Source organism: Rhodnius prolixus, unplaced genomic scaffold (assembly GCF_049639745.1).
Source record: "Rhodnius prolixus isolate KJV_2025 unplaced genomic scaffold, Rpr scaffold_4, whole genome shotgun sequence".
In the NCBI taxonomy this organism is placed as follows: Eukaryota; Metazoa; Arthropoda; class Insecta; order Hemiptera; family Reduviidae; genus Rhodnius; species Rhodnius prolixus.
The window spans coordinates 22,143,455-22,156,749 of NW_027411614.1; the positions used below are offsets into that span (position 1 = coordinate 22,143,455).

The 13,295-nt window shown below is 33.8% G+C and overlaps 1 protein-coding gene and 1 pseudogene across 1 annotated transcript in view; both read left to right on the forward strand.

Annotated features, from left to right (window-relative positions):
* The window catches only part of LOC141456057 (opioid-binding protein/cell adhesion molecule homolog), an 869,090-nt gene that overhangs the window by 327,021 nt on the left and 528,774 nt on the right, over positions 1–13,295 (forward strand). The gene's annotated exons all lie outside the window — the stretch shown is intronic.
* LOC141456604 (U5 spliceosomal RNA) lies at positions 7,075–7,186 on the forward strand (annotated as a pseudogene).

A 13,295-nucleotide genomic window follows, 5' to 3' on the forward strand; every position in this document is an offset into this window, starting at 1 on the left:
CCTTTAAGGACTAATTGGAAGTGTAAAACCATAATAACATAGAAGTATCTTTTAAGAAGTTGTGTTGTTATAATAATATAATTGTTGCGTAGTATCCTGTAAGTGTATTTGACGTGTATACACGTCAAACCAAATCTCTGTTACGGTGCGTTAGACGGGTATACTCGGTGTGAAAAATATAAAATTGCCATTAACTATAAAAACTCGAAATTTTAATAAAATACAATAAGTATGTTATTTGGTGAGATGTTTCCTTTATCTTACCAATAGAACTGCCAAGTATTTTAGGCGGAGGAGGTGGTGGGAGCCAGCCAAATGATAAGTGGTTGGTACATGTTTGGTCTCCGCATTAGAGATTGGGAATTACGCACTCAAATAGAAGCTCTCAACCCTTGTGCAATGCCGTTTTTACCTTAGACAGAGATTCAGGACCTCAGTACGAGCATGATTTCATTTTGCACAGAATTCAAAGCTCTCTTCTCCCTGGTAAAAGCTCTTGCATCTCTAGTTACCTAGCCAATGCATAAGTGACGCGATGTAAGATTTTGAAATGCACTGAATGCTCTATAATCTCAAGCCCTAGAAATTGCAGAAAAAGTGCTTGCAGTGACTATTACGACGTAGTAAACTTTTGGTTGTTTTGCCCTGCGTTCGACGTGTATACACATCATTGTTTGATTTTAATTCCGCACACTGTGGGGGGTTTTTTAAACTAAATTCCACACTTAACTGGGTTTAATAGAAGTGTAGGTTGTTGTATTAGGATTAAAAAGAAAGTCTGATTTGTGAAGAGGATCGGTCAAAGATTACTGCCCTGAGGAACCCTAAACTCCATGGAGTGTAAGGAAGGAAAGATCGAGCCCTCATTGTCTCAGTTAGAAAGGTACAATCTAATAATGAAACAAAGCTCCATATAAGAATTATTTGGAGCTTCCTTAGTGAACATGGATGCCAGACCCAATCAATTGTTTGATCAACGGCAAGAATGGCACTTGAGCACTATTGCTTCCGTTAAAGAGAGAAGGCAACTAGATTTACCAGTTGATTTGCAGTGGACTGAAGATTGAGAAATCTAGATTGAAGTGGCAAGGAATAAATAAACTAGACATATTTCGAAATATTTCTCCTTTAGGGAAAGAAGGTTTGCAGGAGATTGAAGAAGTTGGAAGTTGATGGTCGGTAAGAAGTTCTGAGATGGACTTTTGTATCATCTCAATTTCTAATGGAAGGAAAAGTAAATTTCAGGAAGAACAGTTAAAAATTAAAGCAAAAATGCAGGTGAAGTTTTTAAAATTATCGATATGAAAGGAATTGGGGTAGCAAAGAAACTATGCGCTTTGTGGGCTTTCTTAGAAAAAGGAACAACTAAGTCCAGGAGATAAAGTTGGAAGCTTCGTTGCTTATTTGCTACTAGCAGTCTTGTTTTTATTTAAAATGAATGTAAGTATTTGTGAGTGTTAGTGCAGCTGGATGGAGGATAGCCAGTTTGATTTAAACGCCTGAATAAGATTCGACTCCTGAGTGTGAGTGCCTAGTGCGAAAGCCAGCTAAAGCTGCTAAAAGCTGCTCTGTACGCTGGCCTCTCAACTGGGTGGTACTGCATTTAACGCTTCTCTATTTCTATCATTGCCTCACTTAAAATACTCTACACTGTTCTACTCTTTGTTAACTGCTTTTCTACAATCTTCAGCCTGGCAACATTCCTTCTGCATTATACGCTTCAAATATCTTCTGACATTTTAAAATTACAAGCATTTGGCCAGCCATTCTCTTTAAGTGCGTTTGTACTTCGTTTTCCTTTTTGCCATCGAACCTATTCAGTTACTTGTTCTGGTTCTCATCTTATTGCTTTTACAAAACTGTTAATTCTACTCATTTATGTTTAAATGCTCCAATTTATTTCAAAATGTATCCTTCATTATTATTATTGTAATATTTGTTTATTGTAGTCATGGTTTTGACTTTTTTAATCTTGTTTTGCATAAAAAGAATCAGAAAAGAGTTTTGAACTGAGCAGAATGGAAGAGCTTGGTGCTCTTGGATAATTCCTTTTATCAACACAGAAAATGTGTTTAGTGGCGCCCCTATTGTATGTTCAATTCTACGTCTTCAGGTGCATAAACGAGTCTTTATGCAGACTCGTTTATTATTACTTATTCTCTAACCTAGGTTAGATTTGGAGCAAAAATGAGTTTTCTACTGCAGATAACTTTCTTTCGCTCCAAACAGAAAAGATGACGCCATCAATCAAACAAAAAAATTTTTATTAGGTTTATTTAATGTTTATATTAGGTAGATATTATTATTTTTCCTTTTTGACTGGCATAATAATATATCTAACATTCGCTTCGACAAGACACAAAATGCCACTTAAAAACTCAAAAACAAGAAATCTGTGGACTAAAGTACTTAATACGTACTTAAGTTTTACTGAAAATTATAATTTTGGTGCAAAAAAGAGTTAGCTGCAAAATAACTTTTGCTAAGAGCAAGCTTAAAAAATGCCCTTGAAAGATCAAATTGGGCCCCAAATGACCCCATCACAATATATTAACTAATCCTTACAGCAGACACAACATAAGGAATACATCTTAAAGCATATTTAGTTTTTTGTCCCTACTAAAAATTTTAAAAAACTGTAGATAACTCCTTTTTGCACCAAGCTCTTCAATTGCTTATTACTTTATTATATTCAGACACCATTTCAAAGCTAAGCTTCATTCAGGTCATTCCTGAAATCTTCAACAATTTTCTTAACCAGCCTTTGGAATGGCAGTTAACGAGTCAACAATGCAACAAAAAATGCAGCATTTTGATCACCTTAAGATGCAATTGATGATCACCTGCATTCAAAGTATAAATCTAATGCTTTACTACAGACTTTAAACATATGCCTGCTCAGTCTGAAGTACAACTAGCTACACACTGACGAAAAGACTACAGGCTTTTCAAAATAAAATACATTGTATTGCACTGAACGTCTTATGGTCTACCAGGTACACACAAATACCAAGAGAACTGGACATTCAAGCCATTCACACTCACAAGACGACCAAACTTCTTCCACATCCTTAACATTCTGCCATCTACATCTCCATTGCCTCCTTGGCGAACCTGCAGCTTCAAGTAGACTGAAACCAAAAAATCAATAATATGCATCACTACATTTAGTATGTATGCGAGTAAAATTCTTAGTTAGCTGGCCCTACTTAATTTGTCAATATAAAATCAAAATTAAGTATAAAACATTTTCTTTTGACTTATATGGAATTTTTTACTAGAGAGGAGTAACCAAAATTATTGAAATATTCGTTTAAACAGAGCAATGGTAGTGTAAAGACAGACGTCACCTCTGTTTTATAAATTTATGAAGGTAATAAACAGATTTTTTTTATATTAGAAAGCCAGCACCAAAATGACCAGTTGACCTAGTAAACAAACATGAATAATGTGACGTCAGTTTTGAACTGCTGAATCTGAAAATAGCATTTTCTGCCGCTCAATAATAAATGCCACAAGTTTATATTAGCTCATACATAACCAGATAAGGACTTATCAAAGCGATATTTTCCATTTATATGCTGTTAATCATCAAGGTGGAACTTTATTTTACTTTATTTAACATTTATTACTTCCTCTGACTAGATGTGGAAACTGTTACGATTGCCTGAAATTTTAAATTTCGAGTTTTCAGCAGAAACTTCTGTTCTGAGCTCCTCAGAGCCCGAAAAAACAAATTTTAAAAACAGATAGTTTGTGTTTGTGTTTGCGTTGTTAGACTACACAACTCAAATACAAACTATTGTGGTAGCTTAAACATGATACATCCCTCCACGGTACCAACTGTAACTTACCTGTTAAAATCTCACTGCCGGAAGCAATATTTTAAATAGTAGATTGCGCGCTTATTTGTGGCTTTCCCAAAAAAATGGCTTAAACTGTACACCCTAAGCCAGGGATGGCGAACCCTTTTGAGACGTGGGTCAAATTTTGTTCATTTTTTTTTTTTTGTAGTACTAGCTCTTGGGTCACTAATGCCCATTTGCACAAGAGTTAAGTTTAAAAATTTTAGACTGAATATTTTCAAAACTAAACATCTTTAAAATTCAGTTGGCTTAACGGGTAAAACGGAACGAAACAACGTCTCTTTTTACAAACGTAACTGAACAAAACCTTACAAAAGTGTGTTTTATCTGAAGAAAAATCTAAATATGGTTATTTGCTTTGGGTTGTCGATTTTTTTTATCAAACAAAATATGAGTAATTTTACTCATTTTATACATTTTATTTGATATTTTGTATACACTTTTGCTTTATTTCAAATACTACAAAAACATTTGTCATTATTTGCGTTTCAGATGCAATGATCAAACTAAAGGTTATAGATAGCATTTAAATTTCTTTTGTGTCAATGCGTGATTGAAAAAAAATACAGATAGAATATAAAATATCCACACAATTATAAAATCTAAATCAACCCGCGTAAACAAACAAATGGTTGCCTAGCAATTGTGGGTCAGTGAAAAAGCTTGCGCGGGTCATAGGTTCGCCATCACTGCCCTAAGCTTTATGGACATATTGTACTCCTAGTGGTTTACTTTTTTCCAACTTTTCCTTGGAAGATTCGATTAACAGTACTTCTCGCAGAAGATAAAAGGTAGCCGTTACCCAGTGATGGCATCCTACCGGTTCGCGCGAACAGTTTTTTTAAAATTATGAAACCTTAGGGAACCGGTTAATAAAAACAAATGAATTATTCTTGACCTCAGTTTTGTGACTTGTGCGCCATGTCCTGCAGTGTTGTAACTGTTGACTACCTAAGTCAGGGAGCCGTACAAATGTGCCGTAATCTGTGTCGCTGTAGTGTACACTGCAGAGGTAGCAGTTAGGGGCGAAAGATCAATGGATCGAAAAAAAAAGAAATATCCCTTAGTTTTGTTTTCGACATATTATTTATCTTTCGTTCTTGCTCATGAGATTTCGTTTCGGTTTGAAATCATGTTTTCCCACTATAATTTTATTAAAATTTTTGACTGAAGTTGGAAATTAGAGACCCCTGTCAATCATCTCTTGACAAAGAACTTTGAACTACAAATTTCAGTGGTTCTAAAACATTATTTTTGTAATAAGATTTTATATTTTTTGTTACCACTCTTCAAAAATAAAGAATAGGTCCCTAGATATCACTTTGACTTTATGTATTCCATCACAGCCATTACCCTAAAGTAACATTTCAGTATAATTTATAGTATTGAGACTTATATTAAAATTGCCCGGTAGATCAGTTACATAAAAATTGATTGCCATATATCTTAAAGGAGGAATAATTGGGCAGCTATAATCCCAAATCCCACTTTGGAGAACAGAATTTTGTTTTACTTTTTACAAAACTAGGAAATGGTTTGCAGTAATCTTCTTTATGAGATTACCTTCACCTAGGTACATTACTTTTATTTATATTATATTTCTAGAAAATTATAGCTACGGCTTTTCTCTGAAACCTCTTGCATTCTTCTAGAGTGCTATTATAAAGTAATTTGGGGTTTTCACAAATTATAATTTTGGTAAAAAGCTAGCATGTTTTTGTTGGATTAAAAAATGTAATATAAGTTAAGCCTCGACTGTTATCATAGGGAGTGTATAAAACTATTGTATTGTTATCAGAATGAACTAGACCCTGGATTTTGTTTTTTTGTCAACTGAAATGATTCTTTTAATTTATAACTATAATAAACTGAATAATAAATCACAAATATCTTGGGATTCTGTAAGTTGCGAGCATTATAAAGAAGCTTTTTCAAAGAAGATTGAAATTAGAGCTCAGCGGCTAGTGATAAAGTAAATGCAATTCCGATTCTGGCATATCTTGACTCATTATCTTGGCTATGCTATGAGTAGCTCCTTATTTTCAAAGTTAGTCTTCTAAGTACGCAAAACAAGCCTTTTCTGTGCTTGTCTGAGATCTGAAAGTGGTTGATTGATCTCTAACGGAAATTGAAGATATTTAATGGAATTAAATAAAAATGAAAGAATCAAATAAAGCATTCTAAAGGATTACTTCAGGATCTAAGGTTTTATGAGAGAAAATGTTGCCAATTTCTTTTTGAGAAAATCAATATTGATCCCTTTTTCTGGTACCTATGTTAAGGATATACAAGATCAGATGTTTGGAGACTTTTTAGAAAATGGTTTTTACTTTCTGGTATGTTGTAAATGTTTATACCCAAGTGTTCTTGATAGAAGCGGATATGAGTGGAATATGCCAGGTGGCATGTCACGGTAAAACCGATATGACATGTGCAAGAAGAATCCGTCCAACAAATATCCTACCGCCCGTGTAAAGGAAAGTCCGTCCCAATCATTCATGTACCCAATCTGTCTTCCCCATCATTGGTAACTTCCTTCTCCCCAATCTACTTGGTAAACTTGCATCTTTCATGATCTTCTAGCAGCTATCCGCGCACTCGCTTGAATTGTTCATGAAGGACTTATGTTAATTGAAACCCCTGTAAACACTTTGTCGTCCTGCCCAACTTGAAACACCTGAGTCCATTCGAATGGTTCCATCACTGAATATTGATTAACATTCCTCATTCTGTAAATTATGGAAAAATTTATCAATATTAGTTTAGATTTCATCAGAAGAATTGTCAGTTAATTTCTATTCAAACAAATGATTTAAAAAAAAAAATTGGTGTGATCACACTCACACGACTTTTTCTTACTAATTTTCTCAAAGTTGTAACTTGCGCTTTCTCTTTCCGAACTGTAAACATTTACTTAACTATTAATAATATTATGAAACGGCACATTACACCGAAATGTAAAGGGTCTAACCTTTAACTGTCCCGGGAATTCCCAAAAAAGAATTCTTTTATATAAATTATTTAAATAAAAGTTACTGGTTTACAGTATTTAATGTATATCCAATTTAATGTCAGTGTTTTTTAAAAACGATCCTAAAAAGTCTCAGAAATATTCATTCAAAAAAGTGGAACTAACAGTTTTGAAATTAAAAACACTTTTATTTCTCTTTTTATAATCATCAAGACAACACTGTACTGTAATGGTACAATACTCTGGTCTCTCTTCAGATCGCTTAAATCTTTCACCTTTTACCAACGATTTCAGTGGAGAGGGACTGCTTGATGAGTCTAAATCTAATTTTTTGACTGTAATGGTACATTTAGCTGGAAGGTTCTCCACTGCGTGTGTCTCTTTTGGTCTTTGTTTAAATTGCCTTGAAACAAATAGAGGAGAAGGTGGTAATTTGGGACGGGGTTGGAATTTGGGACACCTTTGTTTTTGTGAAACCACTGGTGCTATCTGTTGGCTTTTGGTTCCTTACTACTCTTTTGGGTAGACTTTGTCTGCTGCAGAAGGCAGCGCGTCAATCGAGTGGCAGCTTTGTCCAAGAGAGGACCTTGTTGATTTTGTCAATGCTAAAAAGTTTTCTTAAGGTTGATTTTCCTCTGCTTTTGGATAATACCGAGGAAAGTTAGAATAATTTCCCTTACACATTAAAAATGTAGAAAGTAAAGAGTTTTAATTGCCAGTATTATGGATTTAAAATATGAATGTATATTGGAAAAAAAAAGAGGTTATATTATACACGGTGTATGGTGGTATTATGGGACAGCGTTGTCCCATATTATAACTTCGTTGACATTTCTCTAAGAAAACTGATTTTTGTCCTTAATGTACGATAATTGTGTAAAATATAGTTTTGTGGCATATTTAAGGCTTATTTTTACAATTCATGGAGAATCGAGAATATTAACTATAATTATTATGTGTGCCCATATTACCACCACACTTTCTGAAAACCCAATATGGGCACGATGACAAACTTTTTCAGTGTAACTCCAGACTCCTTGCTGTAATCCATTCAGGACTCCAAATTTACAAAGACAAATAATGTATGTCTATGATTTTACTTCAGAGTAGATTTTAAATTCTGTAGTGTTCAAAATATGCAAGGTAAAAAAATACTGTCCCATATTACCACTTTCTCCTCTATTTCCAATAAAAAATTGATTCGAGATCATCAGGTGCTGGACCTTAGATTTTTTCTCTTCCTTGGAGCTGTTTAAACAATATTATCTGTAACGGAAGAACATTGTCTGGAGGCTGGTAGGGCCATGAAAAAAGGTTCCGGGTGCCATTGACCTCAGATGTTAAAGCACATTAAAAAAATAAAATAAATTGAAAGAAATAATAAAAATTAAAAAAGAAATAATTTTTGAGCACTAAGTTTAAAAATCTTGAATTATTTTTGAGAAAATTTCCAAAAAAGTGGAAATTCATTTAGTAAAGCGGCACTTTGAAGATCTTAGATGGCTATAAAACAGTCTCTATTTGGAAGAGATGTAACGTCTTCCTGTGATGATTCGTTTACTGACATTACCCTACATGAAAGTAAAAATCATCAAATTAAATTATTAAACAAAATCAAATTATCGATTATCTTGTTAAAATGATTGATTTCTTTATAATAGTGAAAAAAATACCAATTTCTAACAACGTGATAATCGCAAAATCTGAAAAAAAAGCGCTTATTTAAGCAAGATTCTTTGCTAGAAATACGTTCGAACAAAATTTGACCTGGTTGCCATAGCAACAATGGACTGGGAGATATTTCGCTACTGCCGGGTTGCTTGCACTGACGTTCCTACTATGGACAAATACCTGATTCCAGTTGTCTGCTTTTAAAGGTTATATGTCGTCCTCAGCTGTTTACTTTGGTGCATTCAGCGTTTCTATTCACTATAGATATTAATCTATACTAAATTCAGTAGTTTATAGTTATAATAACTTCTTTTTAGACAATAATACATATTATTTGTTGAATTAAAGAGTTTATTTTTTTACAACACTTTTGGCTAGAAGGAAGTGTTGCGTTTTGTCCAATTTTCAAGATTTTTTACAGGAAATATTCTTTTTCAGATCCTCAGAATTCAAAAATTGATTTCTGCGTATTATATTAGTCTGTAGGTGCCGTACAGCAAGCATCGTCTAGGTGCTTTTCACTGGAATATCACTCACTCTCCATTCTTACCTATAAATACATTCGCTTCACACATTCATCCCTCTACTATATACAACTATTTACATAAACTACAACTAATGATAGATCAGTACTCTGTGCTCCTGCCATCCTTATAGCTTAACCGAAATTAAAATCACGTAATCCTTCTCTAATCATTTTCTTGCATTCATTCTATAACTTTTAAATACATTCATATTTTATTACTAGCCCAGCTATAGATTTAAGCACATAGATGTTGGTGGAGAATATTATGTCTTCGTAGCGAAATGGTGCATCTAAATACCCTGTATATGTCGTCAAACATTCGTTTCCTTTCTACCACATAACGTGGACATATCATTATTATACGTTTGAAATCCTCCTCCTCATTGCAATCTACACAAAGAGGAGAGGACCTTTATTATAGTTATTATTATAGTATTATTAGTTATTATTTATTTATATTATAGTTATAAGTTGAATAATATAATTACTGCAGCCGTCACAAAGAAAGTTGATAAATCAGAATTTTCTAAGCAAATAAATTAGAATGGTTAATCCAATTATTAAAAAACAAAAAAACACGGAATCCAAGTGATTCTCGAGAATATGTTGTTATGTAACATCTAGTCTCGAGTAAGCTCGCCACTTAATGTCAAATCATATCTATGTTGCAATCTCTAGTCTACCTTTATCTTTTGGCTATCCCTAATATCTAGCGCCTTAGTTGAGTCCCTGCAGTATACAGGGTGATCCATTTAAAACGCACCAATCGCAAATAACCTTTTAGGAAAGCGGAATTTCGAAAAAAGCCACGAAGTAAACTATATGTTTTTTTAAATCTAGTTTTCAAATTTATCATCCCCGATGCTGTATCTTCATTTTTGGCGGAGTTACGGCTAAAAACCCGATTGGGGTTACATAAGGACCACTAATTTTGACAATGATTATGAAAACTGCATAAAAAACTGTGAAAAATGACTTTAACCCCGTTTTGATATGCCTAATATTTGTTGAGATATTTAAGATCAAAGTTACAATTTTATCTACTCGTGATCGGTTTTCAATATTAATTTTCCACCAGAAATACCCCTTTTTGAGAGGTCCTCTGACTGCAAAAAATGTTATTTGTGACGCAAAGAACAAAAAAAAAAAATAATAATAGAAGATTTAAAAAAATGTAGTGTAATGTAATGGTTGTGGGCGTGTCAGGATAAATTTGTTTTATCATCAAATAAAAGCAACCATCATTTTAATGCACCCAGTATGCAAGACTTCTTGATCTATCATTACGGTAAGAATATCTTGTCAAGGATGGGCGGGTGTTGGTCTAGTGATGAAGAGCGTGGTTTTGTAAGTGGGAGATCCCCAGTTCGAATCCCATGTTTGACTACATTTTATTTAAAAAAGTGTTATGATGCATTAAGTATTGTGAATGACTGCACCCGTGGGATTCGAACAAATCAACAAATATTAAGCAAATCGAAACGGGGTTAACCCCATTTTTCACAGTTTTTTATGCAGTTTTCATAATCATTGTCAAAATTAGTGGTCCTTATGTAACCCCAATCGGGTTTTTAGCCGTAACTCCGCCAAAAATAAAGATATAGCGTTGGGAGTGGAAAATTTGAAAACTAGATCCAAAAAACATATAGTTTACTTCGTGGGTTTTTTCAAATTCCGCTTTTCTAAAAAGTTAGCGATTGGTGCGTTTTAAATGGATCACCCTGTATACGGCGCAAAATCACTACACAGAAACTGAACTCGAGTCTTCAGCTCTCGGTGTGCTTCATTGGCATTGATAATAACGTCTGAGAAAGGTTTCTCTCTTCTTCCTATTGCTAATAGAAGATCCGCTGTTCTGTATCCTGTCTCTATTCTGAGGGATCATACATCCCAAACCAAGTGTTAAAGCTGCGCTCTTAAGATGCCCTTCTATTTTTCAACTTTAGTTTTCCTTTTTGTGTGTTAATTTTGATGCCAGTCATTGAACTATATAAAGCGAAACCTAATATTTCTACTGGCCCTGACTAGTCTATTCCTTGTATTTATTGCTCGGTTGCAAGATGAGACGCTATAGAATCGGCCAAAGAAAACATCAGGTCTACCCATCACGCTATATTCACTTGTTGATCTAAACTTATATTTTAACTTTTTCCCAGTTCTTAAGGCAATACGAGAGGATAATTGGGTTAAGCTGTCCTCAAAATTGAGCTGATTCTATTCTGGGAATAAAATATGAAAAGAAAATTCTATATGCAAAGAATATATTTGGCAATAATAGCTCGTAAAGAAGCAACCCTGTGCTGCAAATTAATAAAAAGTTTTATTAAAAGGGCTAGTCAAGTAGGATTAATGAACTATTTACTTTCCAAATTCCAATTACCTATTTCCTATTGTTATTTGAAGTGTAATCCAATCAATGTAATACAGTATAAATGTACATCCGGTGGTTGTAAAGCAGATGGCGATATAATTGCATGACTTATGACAATGGGTCTCTCTCTTGATTGCGTTAAAATGAAATTCAATTGTGGTGTTAGGCATTATAACAGAATGTGCCGGTCGAATGGATCACAGTTGTATGAAGTGCGAATGGACATCAATATGTACAACTCCACATATCGATATGGCTGCCACTACACCAGCTTTTATTAAGCTGTTGGGAGCACGTTTTTTACCTTTTATTAAAATTTAATTGGGACTTACATATATTTTTTTAAATAATTAACTTCTTTTTATTTTATTTTATCCATCGTAGTACGCTTAGTATTTTTGAATCCTTGGCCGGTTTCGAACTTTCATCAGAGCTAGATTTACTCATTTGATGTAGAGATTCTGACATCACTTACGTTACACAGCTGTCAGAAATGGTAGAGATGGTACCATTAATTTAAACTTTGTATATCAATTTTACTGGTATAATTCTAATTCCTGGCTAAATGCCCACTTGGAATGAATCTTATACAAGACTCTTATCAAGAGAGAGAGAGAGAGGCGAAGGTAAAGTTTGTATTTCTTTGGCTGGAGTTTCCGTAAGTGGACAAGGAAGAGTGGAGATACATATCCTTTATTAAGTAAACCCGTCACCAGTGAATAAGGTCACAGGAAAAGTTTTATATGGCTATTCAAGCCACTTCTTGTCATCGAAAATCCCATTAGCCAACTTCTTAATCCACTTTCTCAGATTAGATAGTTTATAAAACTCATTATGCTTGTATTAAAATTAAAAAAAAGAACAAAATAACGTTTCGAGCAGACTTGTAGATTTTAAATGGAATGATCTAATAAAAGCAAAATCCCTTGCGACTTAAAAAATGTATTGATGCTCTTTTAAGTGGCAATGTTTGTTACATAATGAAGCCATTTGTAGGTTGGGTAATTTGAATATATATTCTGAGTGAGGCTCCAGTACATTCAAATGATACTATTGAGAGGTAGATTGTCTTCGTGGATATGCCTAACCCAATCCTTTGGACACATCACTAATTGAGGAAATCCTATCTCTACTCCATCGAGGTGCCGCTATACCATAGAGGTAGGACAAAAGAGGAAGATTTCAGGACCTCTCTTTTTTCTTTTTTTGCTGATAGGTGGTTGTTAAAGAGGAACAACCTTAACTCATTACCTGCCATAGTAGTTAAAATTGTAGTAAAAAAACTTATTCTGAGTTTAATATGTGCCCTATATCTTTAACTTTTAAAACATAGTTTTCTTCCCAAATGAAACCTTCTTTTAAGAATTTTGACCTTATATTTAGAGGTGGGTGCTAAAATAGTGAATATACGCGAATATTTTTGCTCCTCGTTAAATACTTAATTAAAGTAATTTTGATTGCTTTTTAGTGCAAATTTTGTGTTCTAAAACATTTGTTAACTATATTTTATTAATTCGGTGTATATATATTTAGTTTATTAGTGTTATTGCCAATTTACTTCTTCCATTAACTTTACTTGACTTTTCTTTTCTTTCCTCTGACTTCTCTTCTCTTTCCTTCTTTTCAATAAACTTAAAAAGAGACTTTATTCTTCGTTATAATTAACTTTAGGCTTGATATTTGCAAACAATTAGTTCAGTGAAGTGAGACTTTAGAAAAGGTTAGGTAATTATACAGTTTTTTCTTAATAAAATAACAATAAAATAAAGTGTAGAAATCCCATATTCGGCCAGCTTAGACAATGGCTCTAAGTGACACCGATATGGGGGGAGTTTTTACCTCGGGGGACGAATCTACTACCTCCTCAGTGAACAAACCAAAACGCTCTTC